This window comes from Cryptomeria japonica, chromosome 3 (assembly GCF_030272615.1).
Source record: "Cryptomeria japonica chromosome 3, Sugi_1.0, whole genome shotgun sequence".
Taxonomy (NCBI): domain Eukaryota; kingdom Viridiplantae; phylum Streptophyta; class Pinopsida; order Cupressales; family Cupressaceae; genus Cryptomeria; species Cryptomeria japonica.
This window is the reverse complement of record NC_081407.1, coordinates 144215883-144231898: the sequence shown is the minus strand read 5'-3', so window position 1 is coordinate 144231898 and position 16016 is coordinate 144215883. Positions and strand designations below refer to the sequence as shown.

Genomic DNA, 16016 nt, shown 5'->3' with positions numbered 1-16016 from the left:
AACTCCGGAACCCCCAGGTTCCGAAGTTCCTTGTCCTCAACCCTGAAACTCCGAAACCCCTAGGTTCCGAAGTTCCTAGTCCAACTACGGTGACCCCAGTCCCCGAAGTTTCCCAACTATGGTGACTTTGGTCCCCGAAGTTCCCCAACTATGGTGACCCCTGTCCCTGAAGTTCCCCAACTACGGTGACTCCGATCCCCAAAGTTCCCCAACTACGGTGACCCCTGTCCCCGAAGTTCCCCAACTACGGTGACTCCGATCCCCGAAGTTCCCCAACTACGGTGACCCCGGTCCCCGAAGTTCCCCTTCTCTCTTTGACCGTTTCCCTCTCTATCCCAGAACCCCGAGGTTGCGAAGTTCCTTGCTCCTTCCCTTGTCTTCCTCACTTCGAGAGTCTGGTCTCCGAAGTCTTCCAAGCCTACTTTCGACTTGCAACGCTTCTGGATGGCGTGATCGACACTCAAGGCTTTAAATGCTCCGACAATTTTGGTAACTTATGCACTTTTTTTGTGGAGCCACAGGGGTGCATTTAATGTTTTTGGCAGGATTTCCATCAAGGGAGGTACGAGGCCATGCTGGGTGACTTGTGTCATGTCTGAATTTAGAAGGTCAATCAATCTATCTTCCTCAGAATTGCCTTTGGAGGTATGGCTAGGTTGCTTGCATGTATAGGTCAAGTGCATGCACTTCCCTGCACTTCCAGACTGACATGCAGGAGTCATGATCACCATTGTAACCCATTTTTCTATATAAGGCTGTTAAGCCTCATTGTAAAGGGTTCTCTCCCTGTTGCCTAGAGTTTTCTTATGCTCTCCTCTTCTCTTGAAGACTTGTAATCTTTGCATTTCTGCAACTGTAAGATTGGCGTTTGGCCTTATGATTAATTGAAGAACATTATTCTTGCCTTCTTTCAACCTATGTATGTTGTGTATGCTTTCTTACCTTCATCATAAGTGCATGTTGTGGCTCTTTCTCTTCATATATGCTGTGTTAACTGGTTTTCTGAGTGTGACTTGTGGGAATCCTTCTCCCCTCTTGGCATTCAGTGGATTCTAACCTTCATCTATGCATTGGGGTTACTCATATAACAGAAAGTTGTGCATCTTCAGGGTGTTTCAGTTAATTACTTGTGTCATTTAGGTAGGGAGAGGAACTATCTCTTCTTGGTGCATCACCTCCCTTGTTTCAAGCAATTTCTCTCCTCTCTTTTCCTCTGCAAGTTGTTAGGGTAGGCTTAGGAATTAGCTTTGAAGTGTTGAGTTGGTTCAACACTTGCACCTAGATAGAGAAGGAAGTTGGCTTTTGTTGTGACCATTTCACACATCGCCCCATTGCAAATGGGGACCCCTGCTTTTTTGCTTTCTAGGGTTTGTTTTTTAGTTTTTTTAGGGTTTTGTCAGTTAGCCTTTGCATTTTGAGTGTCGCCAAGGGGATCACCTGGATAGCAGGTCCTGCTTGAGTGATGAAGTCTGGAATGTCCTGAAATTTGGCTAAGTCTGGAATGTCCTGATCCTGAAATTTGGCTAAGTCTGGAATGTCCTGATCCTGAAATTTGGCTAAGTTTGGAATGTCCTGAAATTTGGCTAAGTCTGAAAGTCCTGATCCTGAAATTTGGCTTAAGTCTAAAAGTCCTGATCTTGAAATTTGATTAAGTCTAGAAATTGAAAATCCTCCAAAAACTAGATTTTGCAATATAACTCCTGGAGGCCTGAAACCACTCTCAAACATCCTGAAAGTATATATGGAATATAACTTAAAGTATAAGTCACTTATACTTAAATTTTATATTCCATAAAATTATCCTGACAGAGAGTTCAAAAGGTCAAATTTCGCTCCTGACCCTCAGAGAAGGCCCACAGCGAAAAATCGCTCCTGACCCTCAGAGAGGGCCTAGGGCGAGATTTTGATTTACTTCATTTTGCAATGGAAAAGGACTAAGTTTTGAGCATGAAAGGGAAATGAATGACTTTCTCCACCCACCTGAAGAAGTTTTGGCTTGAAATGATGAAGGACCTTGTTGAAAATAGAAAAATCGCTCCTGACCCTCACTGAAGGCCCACAGCGAAAAATCGCTTTAGACCCTCAAAGAGGGCCCACAGCGAGAAACCTAAAATGGGAATTTTTCATCCAAGTTTGAGGAAGGCTAAGGTTAGGCATGGGTTTGAAACGATGTTTGAAAAGCCTTGAAGTGAAATGAAATCGTTAAGAATCAAAATTTTGAAGGCAATTACAAAAATCGCTACGGACCCTCCGAGAGGGCCCATAGCAATTTTCCAGTTTTCTCTCCTTTGTTTGAAGAATTGAGACAAAATCTTGCTTGGACAAGAGGAGAACGTGATGTGTTATGCCTTGGAGGTGATTTGAAGATTAAAAGATAAAGGAATTTGCCTAGAACCAAAAAATCGCTCCGGACCCTCACTGAAGGCCCACAGCGAGATTTTCAAAAAATGCATGTTTTCTTCAAAATGGTGCTAAGGCAAGGTTAGGATAAGGAGAAGAGACCTCCAAAAACATGATGAATATTGTTTTGCCTTTGAAACTTGATGATTTTGGTCAGAAAATGAAAAATCGCTCCTGACCCTTAGAGAGGGCCCACAGCGAAAAATCGCTCCTGACCCTCAGAGAGGGTCCAAAGCGAAATTATTGAAAATCCTCATTTTACCTTGCAACAACAAAGCGAGTTTGGATGAGATGGATAAAGGAAGGATGTTGCTTAATGATGAATGAAGTTTCAATGAAAAATGATGAAGAATCAAGCCTAAAATCAAAAAATCGCTCCGGACCCTCAAAGAGGGCCCAGAGTGATTTTTCAGGATCCTCTCCTTCGTTTGAGGAATTGAGACCAAATCTTGTGTGGATAGGAAGAAGAGATGATATTTTATGTCTTGGAAGCAATTTGGAATCCAAAAGATGAAGGATTAAGAGCAAGATTGAAAAATCGCTCCTGACCTTCACCGAAGGTCCAGGGCGAAATTGGTGATATCCTTCATTTTTACATTATTGAGCGTTGATATTCCTTAAAATCCTCAAAATTGCTCACTTCGAAGCCTTTGGAAAGATTAAATCAAATTCGCATTAAATTAAAGGCATTTTAATTTAATAAATTAGTTTTTAGGCCTTGAAATAATCAAAAATCCACTTTGGAGGCATTAAAATTAATTTTCAAATTTTAAATGAAGGTGAGCGCTCAAATACATTTATTTGCTTTTACAAGCAAGTCGGCCTTCTTTTGAGGGGGATTTTATTTCATTTTCATTTCCCTTTTGGCAAGTCGGCCTTGGAGAGAAGAGAGGTGAGCGCTCTATATATTGGAGGGGTTTGTTTCATATTTCAAATCATTCATTCATCCTTTTTCAAGTGCAAAGTTGAAGTGCGAATTCGAGGAGTGAAATCTAGCTAGAGTGGAGTGAATTTCTACTCTAGTGTTGAAGATCAAAGAGGGTGGAGTCTATTCTTTTGAAGTTAGAGGAGGCGCAATTCATCCAAGGGAGAATTTTGATTTAAATTTTGCCTAGCAAAATCCATTTTTTGCATCATTTCTTAGAGCTTAATACTCAAGAGGAGCTATGGCAAAATCATCTTGACACCCTTGTTTAAGGTTTGATTTTTGGACATTTGTTTTGGAAAATCTAAGTATTGCATGGTTAATTAGGAAATGATAACTCAAGATTTATCATGAAGTTTCCTAATTAAAATCTTAAATCTTCCTTTTAAGTTTAATTTCTACACTTCAAGATATATGACTAATTGTGAAATGTTGTGTAGGTATCAAGATGGCGATTCCAAAGCCCGGAGGATCTACAAGTCGGTAGGTTCTCATCAAGGACGATCAAGCAAGGATAAGAGCGACCTCCTCCAGTCTAGCATTGACAAAGACGGCCTTCTTCGGACTAACATCATCAGGAATGACTTCTTCCAATCCAGCATTCCAAGGCGAGGTACATCAATCATCCTGCACATCAAAGACAAGAGAAGTCAGAGCAAGGGTTCGTTGAAGAAGCAGATAGTTCCAAAAGAGTTAATTAAAGCTAGCTTCTCATCATCACCAAATTGGATATCTACTGGCATCAACGAATGTCAAATGAGGTGGCATCCTAGTCATCACTCCTCCAATTAGATTGGTCCACCTCAGCGTGTCCAGATTCAATGTACCTAACTCATGGGAGGTGGCACAAACTTCGATGTACCTACCCTAGCTATCCATTGGTCGAATTTTCTAGAGAAGACATGTGTCCTTAAAATGTAATTTTATCATTGGTCAAGCATTAAATGTTATGTAATGGTTGTAACAAACCCTAATTAGGGTTTTCATTGTTGAATCTTGGCCATTGATCTCAAATTCATCTGAGCCATCGAATTGTATTGTGGGCACTATATAAGCCCCGACTCTTCATTTTGTAAGGGCAGTTGGAAGCAGTTAGAGGGGAGTTAGTGAATAGAGTAGTTAGAAGGTGAATAGTCAGTTGATAGAATAGCAATTAGAGTAGAATAGGAGGACAAGGCAAGAAATTGTTGCTATTGATTGTAAATAAACTCCATTTTCATTGAAGTAATGGTGAAGTGTGTCGTTTCTTGCAATATGCATGGTTTCTTGTTGAATCTTCAATTCTAGATGGTAGATGATTAGATCGAATGAAGGAAATTGTTGAATGCACCTGTGTGGAATCCATTTAATCCATACCACTAGCCTCTTGCTGATGGTAAGTGCGCCTTGCGTGGTCAACTGGAACAAATGAGCTTAATCATAAGTCATTACACGTCTATTGTTTCATGCATTTTCTTGAATGGTGATCATTGTCAGATGGTGTACGACTTAAACATATTGGAAGCACCCCTTAGAAGATCGCATTGAGTTGGTGTCGAATTGTTCAAGCCTGAAGGTGAGACCCAGCCCAGTAGGAATCCACCTAGTCATTCATCCATCTTCTCGCATTCCAGGTAGTAGAGTAGATTTCCTGAACCTTGCATCTTTTGCCATTTGTTTGTCTTCCAGTTAGTTAGTAAAATCTTGTGTTCCAGCAATATTCAAAGCAAATCAGACGTTCAGTCATCAAGTGTAAGTCCCCTTGTGATTCCAGCAAATCACATTATACCACAAAGAGCTTATCCACACGTAGAGACCCTACATACAAGAACCTTGAAGTTTCTCCGATTGATCCTTTTCGCGATATCTTCAGCATTCGGAAACTTTACTCAAGAGAGGATAAGGTACCTTTAGGTATTTTATTCTGTGTTCGCATGTGCGTAAAAAACACGTCAACAGCCTTCTCCAGAGATTCAACCCCCTTGCCCAAGGTCCCACACTTCGGGGTTGTTTCCATGTTTCACAAGGTTGCTGAGTTGATAGCTCAGCAAGGGTGCAAGCTTTTGTGATAACAAGTACCCCAAAATATGCAACTCAAAAATCCTTGAAAATTCTTTTTTTTTTTTCTGAAACCTCGAATTTGGAAATTTGTGAATAACAATGGTGATTCCTAAGTAGAACCACTCCAACCAACCAGGGATTGTCTTCTTGATCCAAAACTAGTAATCAAATGAGGGTTTTCATCCTCAATTGATCTTTGGAAAAACTCGTATGCTCAATCCAACAACATCTCGTTATGTGTACTCTTCAACAAATGGAAATGAGAGCCCAAGACCTCCTTTTATAGTTTTAGAGGGAAAATAATCCAATTTGAATTTTAAATAACACATTTCCCACTAAAAACACTTTTTGAAATATTAAAATGTCTCATGCGTTAGTCACCCTTCCCCAAGGCATCCACTTTAGGGGGACCTAACATAACTTTATAAAATTATAAAACTAAAATAAAATAATATAATATTAACATTAGAACTTTAGTGTATAATTTAAATACTCCAATCCAAGTTGTAGAAAGCACTACCAAGGCATTGAAAATCCAATTTGAGCATGCCAAGATGAAACTGAGGTAGTGAGATGCAAGACTAGTGCCAACTTGGAGACTTACTAAAAATAGGCGTGACCTACGAGACGTTTGGAAAGACCTCAGAAGTTCGAAAAGCTTCAAAAAGCGTAACTATAATCCATAACACCAACTAGGTTTGAATCCATAAACAAAAACCAAGAAAGACTGATTTGGTGCACTCCAAGAGCCATGGAGTCCCCTTACCATTACCAATTAGCCTACGAGAACCCGGGAATAGGCTAACAGTCACCCCTACTGATCAAGCTCAAGAAGGGGACATTACAACTGATAAATGTCCAATGTGTTTGAAGTTGTGGCACATGTGAATGGGATGATGCCAAGTGTAAAACATATATGATGCTATATCATGTCACTTAAATGTTTCAATGTGTCAGATGTGCATCAAAGTTCAAGATTTGCTAGGACTCACCTAGACATGGGGAGTCCCAAAGCAAGTGGAGTGAATTGAAGCCTAGAGACTTAGGGCTCAAACACTTTGTGAGTTTGGTCACACTTGCCAAGCCCATCAAACTCATTGAACCTGGCAAGTCTTGTCACCGAGACTTAGGACAAGTGAAGTGTGAAAATAAAATAAGAATAAAAAATTGAAAACATTGAAACCTAATACTCTATGGTAGAAAATATAGTTAGGGCCTAATTATTACTCTATTGCTTCTACACTCACACTTTTGGAAGGTTTTTGAGGACGCTTGGAGCTCGGTTAAAGTGATAAAATTGTGAAAAGGGCTACCCATCGACCCTATTGGGGGCTACTGCCCCAGATTCTCACTTAATTTTTAGAAAGAAAAATATAAAATCATTTTGGGCCAATGTAGATGGAAAAGCAATGTTTTTTATTCTTTTGACCTTTTCAAAATCAAATTCCAGATAATTGAATTATATTTATACTTTTGGTATATTGGGTCAGTTGCTATTCTAATTAATGCTGCTATGGTTGTAGCTGCATTTGTAGATGTGTGATATACAAGTGTAGGACTCCACATAGAGCTAGTGATGTTGGGCTGAGTGAATACAAGCTCCTCTCTACCAAAGCTCATGACTCCATATGGTACTTTTTGTTTTCGGTGCTATGGATATTATATTTTGGTGCGTCATTTTTTTTTGTATTTGGTTAATTACTTCATTACATATTGTGCACCTAGGATAGAATAATCTTGCCTAGGTAGGTATCAACTTAGATAGGCTGCATTTGCATCATGTTACTAAATTTCCTGTTATCCCACATTGATTGTACATTCACATATCTTGGTGTATCTCACTTGTAGCTCACATATGAACAATCTAATATAGAATCATTATATATTTGTGCCCTTTGATAGGACAAAATTATTCTCTCATTTTAGGTCTCTTTGTGCTTTTGTTGAAGCTTTTTGATCTTGGTTGGATATTTCTAGAGCCAAAGCTTCCATCATAAGCAATGAGTTTTGTACACCTAAAACACTTGAAAATATTTATATATTTAAAAATTATGTTTTCTTCAACTCAAATATGCTTTTGTACTCATTTGATTGATTTATACTTGTGTATGTGATCAAAGTAACAATTGATAAGTTTATTATGTCTTTAAAGTTTACCTATTGAAGGGTGTGTTGGGTCCTAAAACAATTGCTCCAAAATCATAGAATATTTGTCATCATGAAAATAAAATCAAGGTTCATCCATAAATTATGGAGGGTTAAGGCTAATGAACGAGAGTGGATAAGCTCTCTTGCACTTTAGGCTCAACTTAAACCTAGGGGGGTATTCGTAGAGATGATCTTAAATGGGATTGAAGGTGTTTAAAAGGTAAATCAATAAAATAGCTCTATAGTTGTATCCAAGGCAAGTTCAACCCTAAAAGCTATCAATGGGTTAAAGACTAGCCAACAACACATATACCTCTTATAGAGTTGATAATAACATCATTGCAGGATATGAAAAATGATGCAAGAACATGATTCACAAAGTACTTTTGCTAGTAATGCTCATTAGATGATATCTTGTTTTTTAATATTTGACTCATAAATTGCAGAGATATGAAAATTAACTTCAAACTATGAGGTAATAATTTTGTTTATTTGGAAGCATGATTGAATCATTTGTTTCCTAGGATTGGCATCTATTCAAATGGGTAACAAAGTCATATTTTACAAGAGCGGAGAAACATTGAATGGAAACATAAAAGGATGATCTAAACATAAATGCATCAGAGAGTAGACAAGCCATTAGATATAGAAAATACTTAATCTTCCAGAGTTATTATTACAAATCCATACACAACAATTATCACTACAAGGATTACAGTGTTTAAAAAATGTTGTGACATTTGTCAAATATTCTTTACATTTATGTTGGAAAATGTGAAAAGAGAGAAACTATATAAATTATTACATATTCCTCTAAAGACATACATACAACTTTGGAGACATTCTATCCTAGACATCCCACAACATTCGTTGACCTTCAGATGCCTCAAAATCCACTATATTTTTGAAAACTTGACATTCAATAGTTGGAACCCTAAAATAATGCCTAACACTCATAGAAATCCATTGGAAATGACAATGACCAACACCCTAAATGAGATAGGAACCTCTACATATAGAAAATGGGAAAATGGCCACTCAAAAAGCCCATATAAATCTGCAACAGCTCCTGCAATTCAAATTAACCAACTGCATTGATGGCTGCAGGTGCCATAGTTCAACAAAGCAATAAAGAGCAAGTTTGAAATAATTTCTTAGATCTCCTCATCCGGTTGAGAAGTATAGACTTGAAATGGCGCAATTCAAATCAAGCCATAATGGAAGACTTGGCAGCTGTTGTAGTACTTGAAAGGATGCGTACACAATTATGGCTATGAAAATGTCTCATTGGGCACCAAATTCTTGGTTTTACCCTTACATTGGATGCCAGTGTGGAGATAGATAACATGTTTTACCAGTAAGAGTGCTACACAAGTTAATAAAATGCCTGTGACCATGAAGCTTTGAGAAAACAAACAATTAACATGAGCACACATAGGTGAATAAGACAAGGGGCCAGTAAAACCACGACCCTCAAGAGCGTTAATTGTAGGACTTAAGTGATTACATTGGATAAGTTAGTCAATGTGAGATTAGAAAAGTTACCATCTCCTTGTATAGATACATGTGAAGAGGAAGGATCTCTTGGACTCTAGAAGTCTCCTCATATGCACAAGAAGGTAAATGAAACCTATTTGGTTCACATTCCAAATTTTGTTGGTTGTACATCAAGAGTCACTACTGTGGTAGTGTCCTAGATGTTCAGTTTTTCTTGACCTGTTTCATGGTGGTCTGATGAATTCATTTTATTTATTGTTCATAAAAATATTCCTTAGTATATATATATTTTAATTATAATTTTCATGATCCATACTGATCAGTTATCCCTCTAAGATTCAATTCAGTTCAATAACATGGGAAATTTGATCAATAAATTGAATGATATCTATGAATTTGAATGCACTCCCATCCCCAGATATTGAAGTAGAAGAAATCAGATAGGTAACAAGGGACATTAAAATTGAAATTGAAGTATTTGAATCACTCTTGAAGGAGATGGTTGAAGACACTGCAAGGATATGTGACCAAGCTAACTAGCTTATTTGCAGATCTATTGTTCTCTTAAATGAAGGGTTCTAACGATAAATGATTTTCTCGGAAAGACTTTGATAATCTGAATTTGGTTGTTATTGTGATGTTCAAGAAGGAGAAGGTATAAGTTGAACAGAAAGCCAGTGAAGCTGTACAATACTTATTGTATCAGCCAAAAGAGGAGGATATGAGTATTATCAGAAGTTATTATTGAGGTTGTTTAGGAAACCCAACAAGATTTAGAACCCAAGGAGCAGAGGCTGAAAAGACAACCAATTATTAATGCCAATTAGGAGAATCCAGGCTTTCAAGTACGTAAGGCAATTATGGTAGAAAGACAAGTTTTTTAATTAGACTCTTAAATTTTATTTAGAGTTGTAGTGTAGTTGAAAGCAGTTCAAGCTGTAACTGTTTTTGGTGAAGTTGTGACCCGCCCTAAGAATATTTATATTTGGGAATCTATATGTGAATGTGTGTTACTGTTGTTGTATAGCTTTGAAATCTGGTAAATGTTTCATGGGTAAAATACAAGCTATATAAAGTAAGTTTTGAAACTTTTGAAGTCACCCAAAATTTTGACAGGACTTGGACTCGGACTTGACTTGGCAGCCCAAAATTTTGACTGGACTTGGGAATTGACATGGACTTGGCAAAAAACTTGGCACAGACTTGAAAAAGAAAACCTCATAAGTACACCAAGAAAAATCAAATTAATGCATTTAGACAACATAAAAGCCTAATTTGACAATGAATTTGTCATAATTTAAATATTACATATCATATGATCCTCAAACTATCAAACTATCAAAAAATGAAAAAATAGATGATGTTTGTTGACTTAAAACTTTGTGTAGGTGTGTTTTTCTGCAAGTCAAGAGTCCAAGCTTAGGACTTGAGAGTTCGAGTTTGAGACTCAAGAGAGTTTTCAACCCATACTCAGAGACAAGAGACAAGGAGTGATAGTATAACGGCGAACTAAAGACTGTTTGATAAATCTTCGAGGCAGAGATAGCATTAAAGAAAGCCTTCAAAGGCCTTATCTAGCGCCTCAAAGAGTCCTAATGCTTTTCAAGCTCATTCAAAACATGTCTTAGGTGTATGCAAGTGGTAGTTTCAAGGCAATAAAGACTAAAGAGTAGTTATGGGGTAGATATCAGTCAAAGACACCTATAGAAATAGTGTCAACACTTTGCAAACATTTAGGAGAGTGGAGTTAGCATCTTGGGTTCTTTCTAGCAGCATGCAAAGGTGAAGAAGTTGAAGAATTCAAGTATTCCTTCAATGCCCAGTTGGAGATTTTCAAGGAACCAACAGAAATCAGTTTCCCAAGTGCTCAAGTTTGAGGTTTTGACCAAGCAACTTAAAGAAAACATCTTCATTTATTCCGAGAACATGTGTCCCATTTTCTTTCTTGTTGGTTAAATAGGCAAAGCAGATGCCTAGTAAAGACAAACAACATTGTATCATGAGAGGGCTTGATTGTAACACATTTTTATGATCTATCAAACATTGTGAACTCAGTTTTTCTGACAAAAAGTACTGAAAATAGGCTTGTATTGTAATGTTCCCATCTTGACAGGTTTGGAAAATTAAATTTTTTTTAAAATTTTTATAAGCTAAAATGTTTGAAAAGGGGAATTAAATTATTTAATTTGAGACTCAAAGCTCAATTAAAAATAATAATAATGATAAAGTGGCTTTAATTAAAGTCACTAACCAGCAACTGTGAAAAGAAACTGGATATAATATTATTTAATGGCTTTGAGGATGGAGACTCGATATGATTGGATTAATAATTTCTCTTCCTTTTTTGAGAATTTTGTCAATGTCCAACCTGGGAATCACCATTTTCGGCAATGAAAGATTTCTACCAGATTTCTCAGTTGGGCATAAACGAAGGAAAGATTTGTGAAGACACTTTTCAGAGGTATTTGTTATATTTCAGAATCAGATTTCATTTGGCTGTTTTATTGGTTTGCAGAGAATTTAGTATTGTTTAGGAATATTATTTTATCGTACAACTGTACAAATGAAATATTCAAAGGTTGATATTTAATATATTATTTATCGGAGGAATTTGTGATAAAACTAGCCCTTCTATTCCCAAAGATCGATTTGGTTCAGACTTTTGAGGTTTTAATATTTTCTATAGGGAATAGTACACGAAACGGGAAAATGGTAATATTGGTAAACTATGTGTGGCTTATATTTTGACTTGGTGAAAAATTATTGAGAAGACCTGATTTATTAATGTTGGATCATGAATACTATTAATTTGGCAAAATATTATAGAGGTATAGAATATCGGCCCCACATTTGATACAATGTGGAGATTTTTTTATTTATTGAATTAATGCAGAAAAGAAAGATTACAAAGAAGATGAGTAGTACAAAGACTGCCAAGTTAAAAGAAGAAGATCAACTATAACAGCCATACATAGAACAAAGTTTTCAACCATACAAGAACTGAAATAACTGTTGTGTAACATAGAACTGTCAATGTTTCCAACCATACCACTGCTGTACAAACAAAAGATAGCCATACTTAGGCCAACAGAACTACAAGCCATTCAGTAACATAAATTTGCAGCTATACATTAAATTTAAAAAAACTTTGAAGTTGCCTGGAGCAAGTGAGATCTCCTTTTTGATGCTAAAGAATTTGGAGCTTGATGTAGTCCAAGAAGTAACCAAGTGTGCTGTTGTTCTTGGAGATCCCCTGTAGTTGACAACAAAGAGAGGCAATTTGAAACAATATATTAGAGTAAAACATTAAAATCTGGGTTCCTTGGTGAACTGGCTGCTTTGAAAACATTGACATACACCTGCATTTCCATATATCAAGAAGAACAAACTGTCAGCTACCACATTATTACAAAGACCAACACCCAACAATGCCTTTTCCCAACTCAATGAGAGATTAAAAATGACAGGAAAATGCTTGAAAATAATATTCCATTTTGCACTTGCTATGGGGCAGTCCCAAAATATGTGTTTTAAGTTCTCATTATGCTGACAAAAGGAACATTTAACTGATTGGATCACAAATTTCAATTTATCCCCAACTGGTAATTTGTAATGAAGAACTTTCCAAGATAAAATTTGAGCATTAGCTTCTGCTTTAGACTTCCAGATTTGCCCACTCAAAGTCTTCCACTTTCTTTCACTGAACTTGCACCTCCAATTTATGTTCAATCTAGGATTGAGTGATGGCCCAGAAGTAGTTTTAAGTAGATTTTTTTAAGAGGATAGCAAGCAAAAGAATATTTAGACAGCCATAGCCAGTCTCTAATGAAATTACACGGGAAGGGGGTACATAGTTTCATTGCAAGCTCAGTTGGTACCAATGATTTCACAAAAAATAGAAATCTCTCAGACAAGGTATTTAAATTAAATTTGTGTTTCAACTTGTGCCGAGAAGTCCATTCAAAGGAATTAAAATCCCAAATGTCACCAAACTGATGTACTCCTTTCTTTAAACAATACAAAGCATATCTAGGAAAGGCAATAGCAAGGGGTAAACCGTGGTATTGTACCAACCAATTCCACCATATAGAAGAGTTTTCAAAACTGAACCCATGTTACCAGGAGGCATCTTTCCAGCATAAAAACTTACTAGTAAGCTGCCAAGCCTTCCATATAGATTGAAGAGGAAATGAAGCCTTTATATAGAAGAAAGGAGCAAGTAAAATTTTATCAATATACCCAACATTTTGCCATTTCTTATTGGTAGTAGCAAGGATAATGTGGTGACGAATAAGTTTTTTCCATGGTTCATCACTAGACATGATTCTAACAATCCATTTAGCAGATAGTTCTATTCCTTGCGTCTTGGGATCCAAGAGACCCAAACCACCTTTAGTTTTTGGTTGAATATAGTACGACCAGGAGGCAGATTTATAGCCAACTTTGCCTTCATACCCCTTTTTAGAAGGCATCCTGCAGGATGAATAGTAGACATGAGAGGCCAAGAAGATCTAATTTACAACTTGAATTTTACTAGCAAGAGATAAGAATTCATTACCCCAAGTCCACAATCTATTTTTCAACTTAGAGATGAATCAGTTCCACATGTTAGAAAGAGAAATTCCCAAACCAAATGGGATTCCTAAGTGTCGAGTAATTTGTCCATGTTTGATGTGAATCCAATATTTGGGAATCTATTGTGGCACTGGATTGGACTTAATCATAAAAAAATCAGTCTTATGATGAGATAATTTTGAACCTGAGACTGAGTAGTATAAATTTAAAACTTCCAGAACATTATTAGTTTCCTGTTTCGAGTTTTGCAAGAATAACAAACTGTCATTTGCAAAGTGGGAGTTAAGCACAACAACATTGTTTGGAATGGAAATTCCTTTAATCAAGTTCATTTGATTGTATTTATCTTTAAGGTAACCAAGTGCATCAGTGGTAAGAACTTATAGGAAAGGTGCTAATAGAATGTTGCAAAGAAAATGACCCTGATAAGGAATTATTAATAACCAATTGAGCATTGGCCTCATTCAAAAACATCTTAACATGTGAACAAATCTTAGGTCTGAATTCCAACCAATGAAGCATCTTAAGAATGAAGCTCCAATGCATTCTATCGTGTACTTTGTCAAAATCAAGCTTTACTAACAATGCATCTTATCTTGTTTGTTGAGCCCATTCACTGGTTTCCCAAGCTAACATTAAATTATCAAGGGTAAATTTGCCACTAATAAAGTCTGTTTGTTCTGGTCTAAAAATCTCCTTAACAAATTGGTTTAATCCTTGTAGCAAGAGGTTTAGCAATAATTTTATATGCAGTATTTAGAAGAGTTACAGGTCTCCATCCATAGATAAATTCTTCATTTTTCTCTTCAAGAAGCAGTTTAATCAGACCTTTATTAATAGCAGGTCCAAGAGAGATCCTTGTTCCACAAACTCCAAATAGAGCAAGTGAAAATTGTCCTTGATATGAGCCCACATGGTTTGATAAAACTCTCGGTTGGGAGACCATCTCTCAATCAAATCTAGGACTTCTATATAGAGCCATGGAGAACACAACATGTTCAAGATCTTCCATAGAAAGCATTTGGTCTAAGAATCGGCTATATTCAGAATCATTCTTCATGGGAATGTGATCCTTGAAGATGTCTTCCAATATAGATTGAGCATCTTGCCAATGATCATCCTCTCTAAAGAGATTCTCATAGAACTGCTGAAACATAAATTTTATCAAATAGAGATAGAACTGTTGAAACATAAATTTTATCAAACAGAGATAGAACTGTTGAAACATAAATTTTATCAAACAGAGATATATTTATTGGTTGCTAATGTTTGAACTTTGAAGTTGTCTTCAGCAATATTCGTATACTTTGTTGTTGACATCAATATGTTTGGGAATGTTAAATGTTGAATCGCATTGACAAAGGCAATGAAATATAGGGTAGAGGCAATGGTTGGGTGAGACCTCCAGTCTTGGAGTGGTTCTTTCTGAATAACAAACCCTAAAGATTAATTATATTGTCCTGTATATATTGTGCGATAACAGAAGAGTAATATTCTCCTCTACTTTGGCATAGTGAGAAGTGACGGGAACAAGGCATTTTCATATCTAGCAATATATAAGACACATAGCTCTCCGTTCAATGCCCAAGTTGGATCGTAAATGCTAATTTACTGAGTCCCGATAAAGCAAGCCTTACGGATTAGTAATTCCAACGGAAATACTATTGTAGCGAAAGTGTATGAGGTAGCAGACTAACGGCTTTTAGTCATTCTTTAATTCACTACGAACAACTTTGCTACGGAGTCAATGTTATCGTGATCGAGCAATGCATTTCATGAAGTATCAGAGTGGATTTTTATCTCATCTTCATCAATATTTGATTGATGTTCATATTATTGCTCCTTAATTTATGGTGTTGGGCTTCATGTCCTGATGCGTGGGAGATTATTGGGAGACTTTTGAATATTCTCTGCGGAAGGAGTGCCTATGGTAGAATATCAACAGGTTTTTCAGATCGAGAGCTTCTCTATCGTGTGTATCAACTCTTATCGTGTGACTGGAACAGAGTTTACGTCATCCACATAACAATATCAGGTAACCTCTACTGGGGTTTGAGCACACAACATATTTGTGATTTCACGATTCCAGTTTGAATAGAATTTCATCTGAACTAAATAAGTTGTCAAAGAAACTGGAAACATCAAACTGTTATATCATCTTGTATTATCATGCATAGATAGTTTGATTCTGCAATATATACACATTGAATTCACTGAAGAATGTAATATGGAACAATACTTGAACGTTGTTAACGGCCAATTGGAATTCTATTATCAACCAACAATACACTGTGAATGAATGAATGCTGTCCATTCTTTACAATCAGTTTGTTTGTTGAATCTTCTATGTTGATGTAATTGATCCAATATGCAGAGCAAACTTCAGAAAAATAGCAATGTTAGTTAATTTTTATTTTAAATTTTTTGCATA

The 16016-nt window shown here is 36.6% G+C and overlaps 1 long non-coding RNA gene across 1 annotated transcript in view; it reads left to right on the top strand.

Moving 5' to 3' along the window:
- Nucleotides 1–15862, top strand: part of LOC131037823 (uncharacterized) — a 98402-nt gene extending 82540 nt beyond the window's left edge. Inside the window, exon 3 of the long non-coding RNA XR_009104307.2 lies at nucleotides 11360–15862. This is a non-coding gene — a long non-coding RNA (uncharacterized LOC131037823). The remainder of the gene's footprint in view (nucleotides 1–11359) is intronic.
- The last annotated feature ends 154 nt before the right edge of the window (nucleotides 15863–16016 follow it).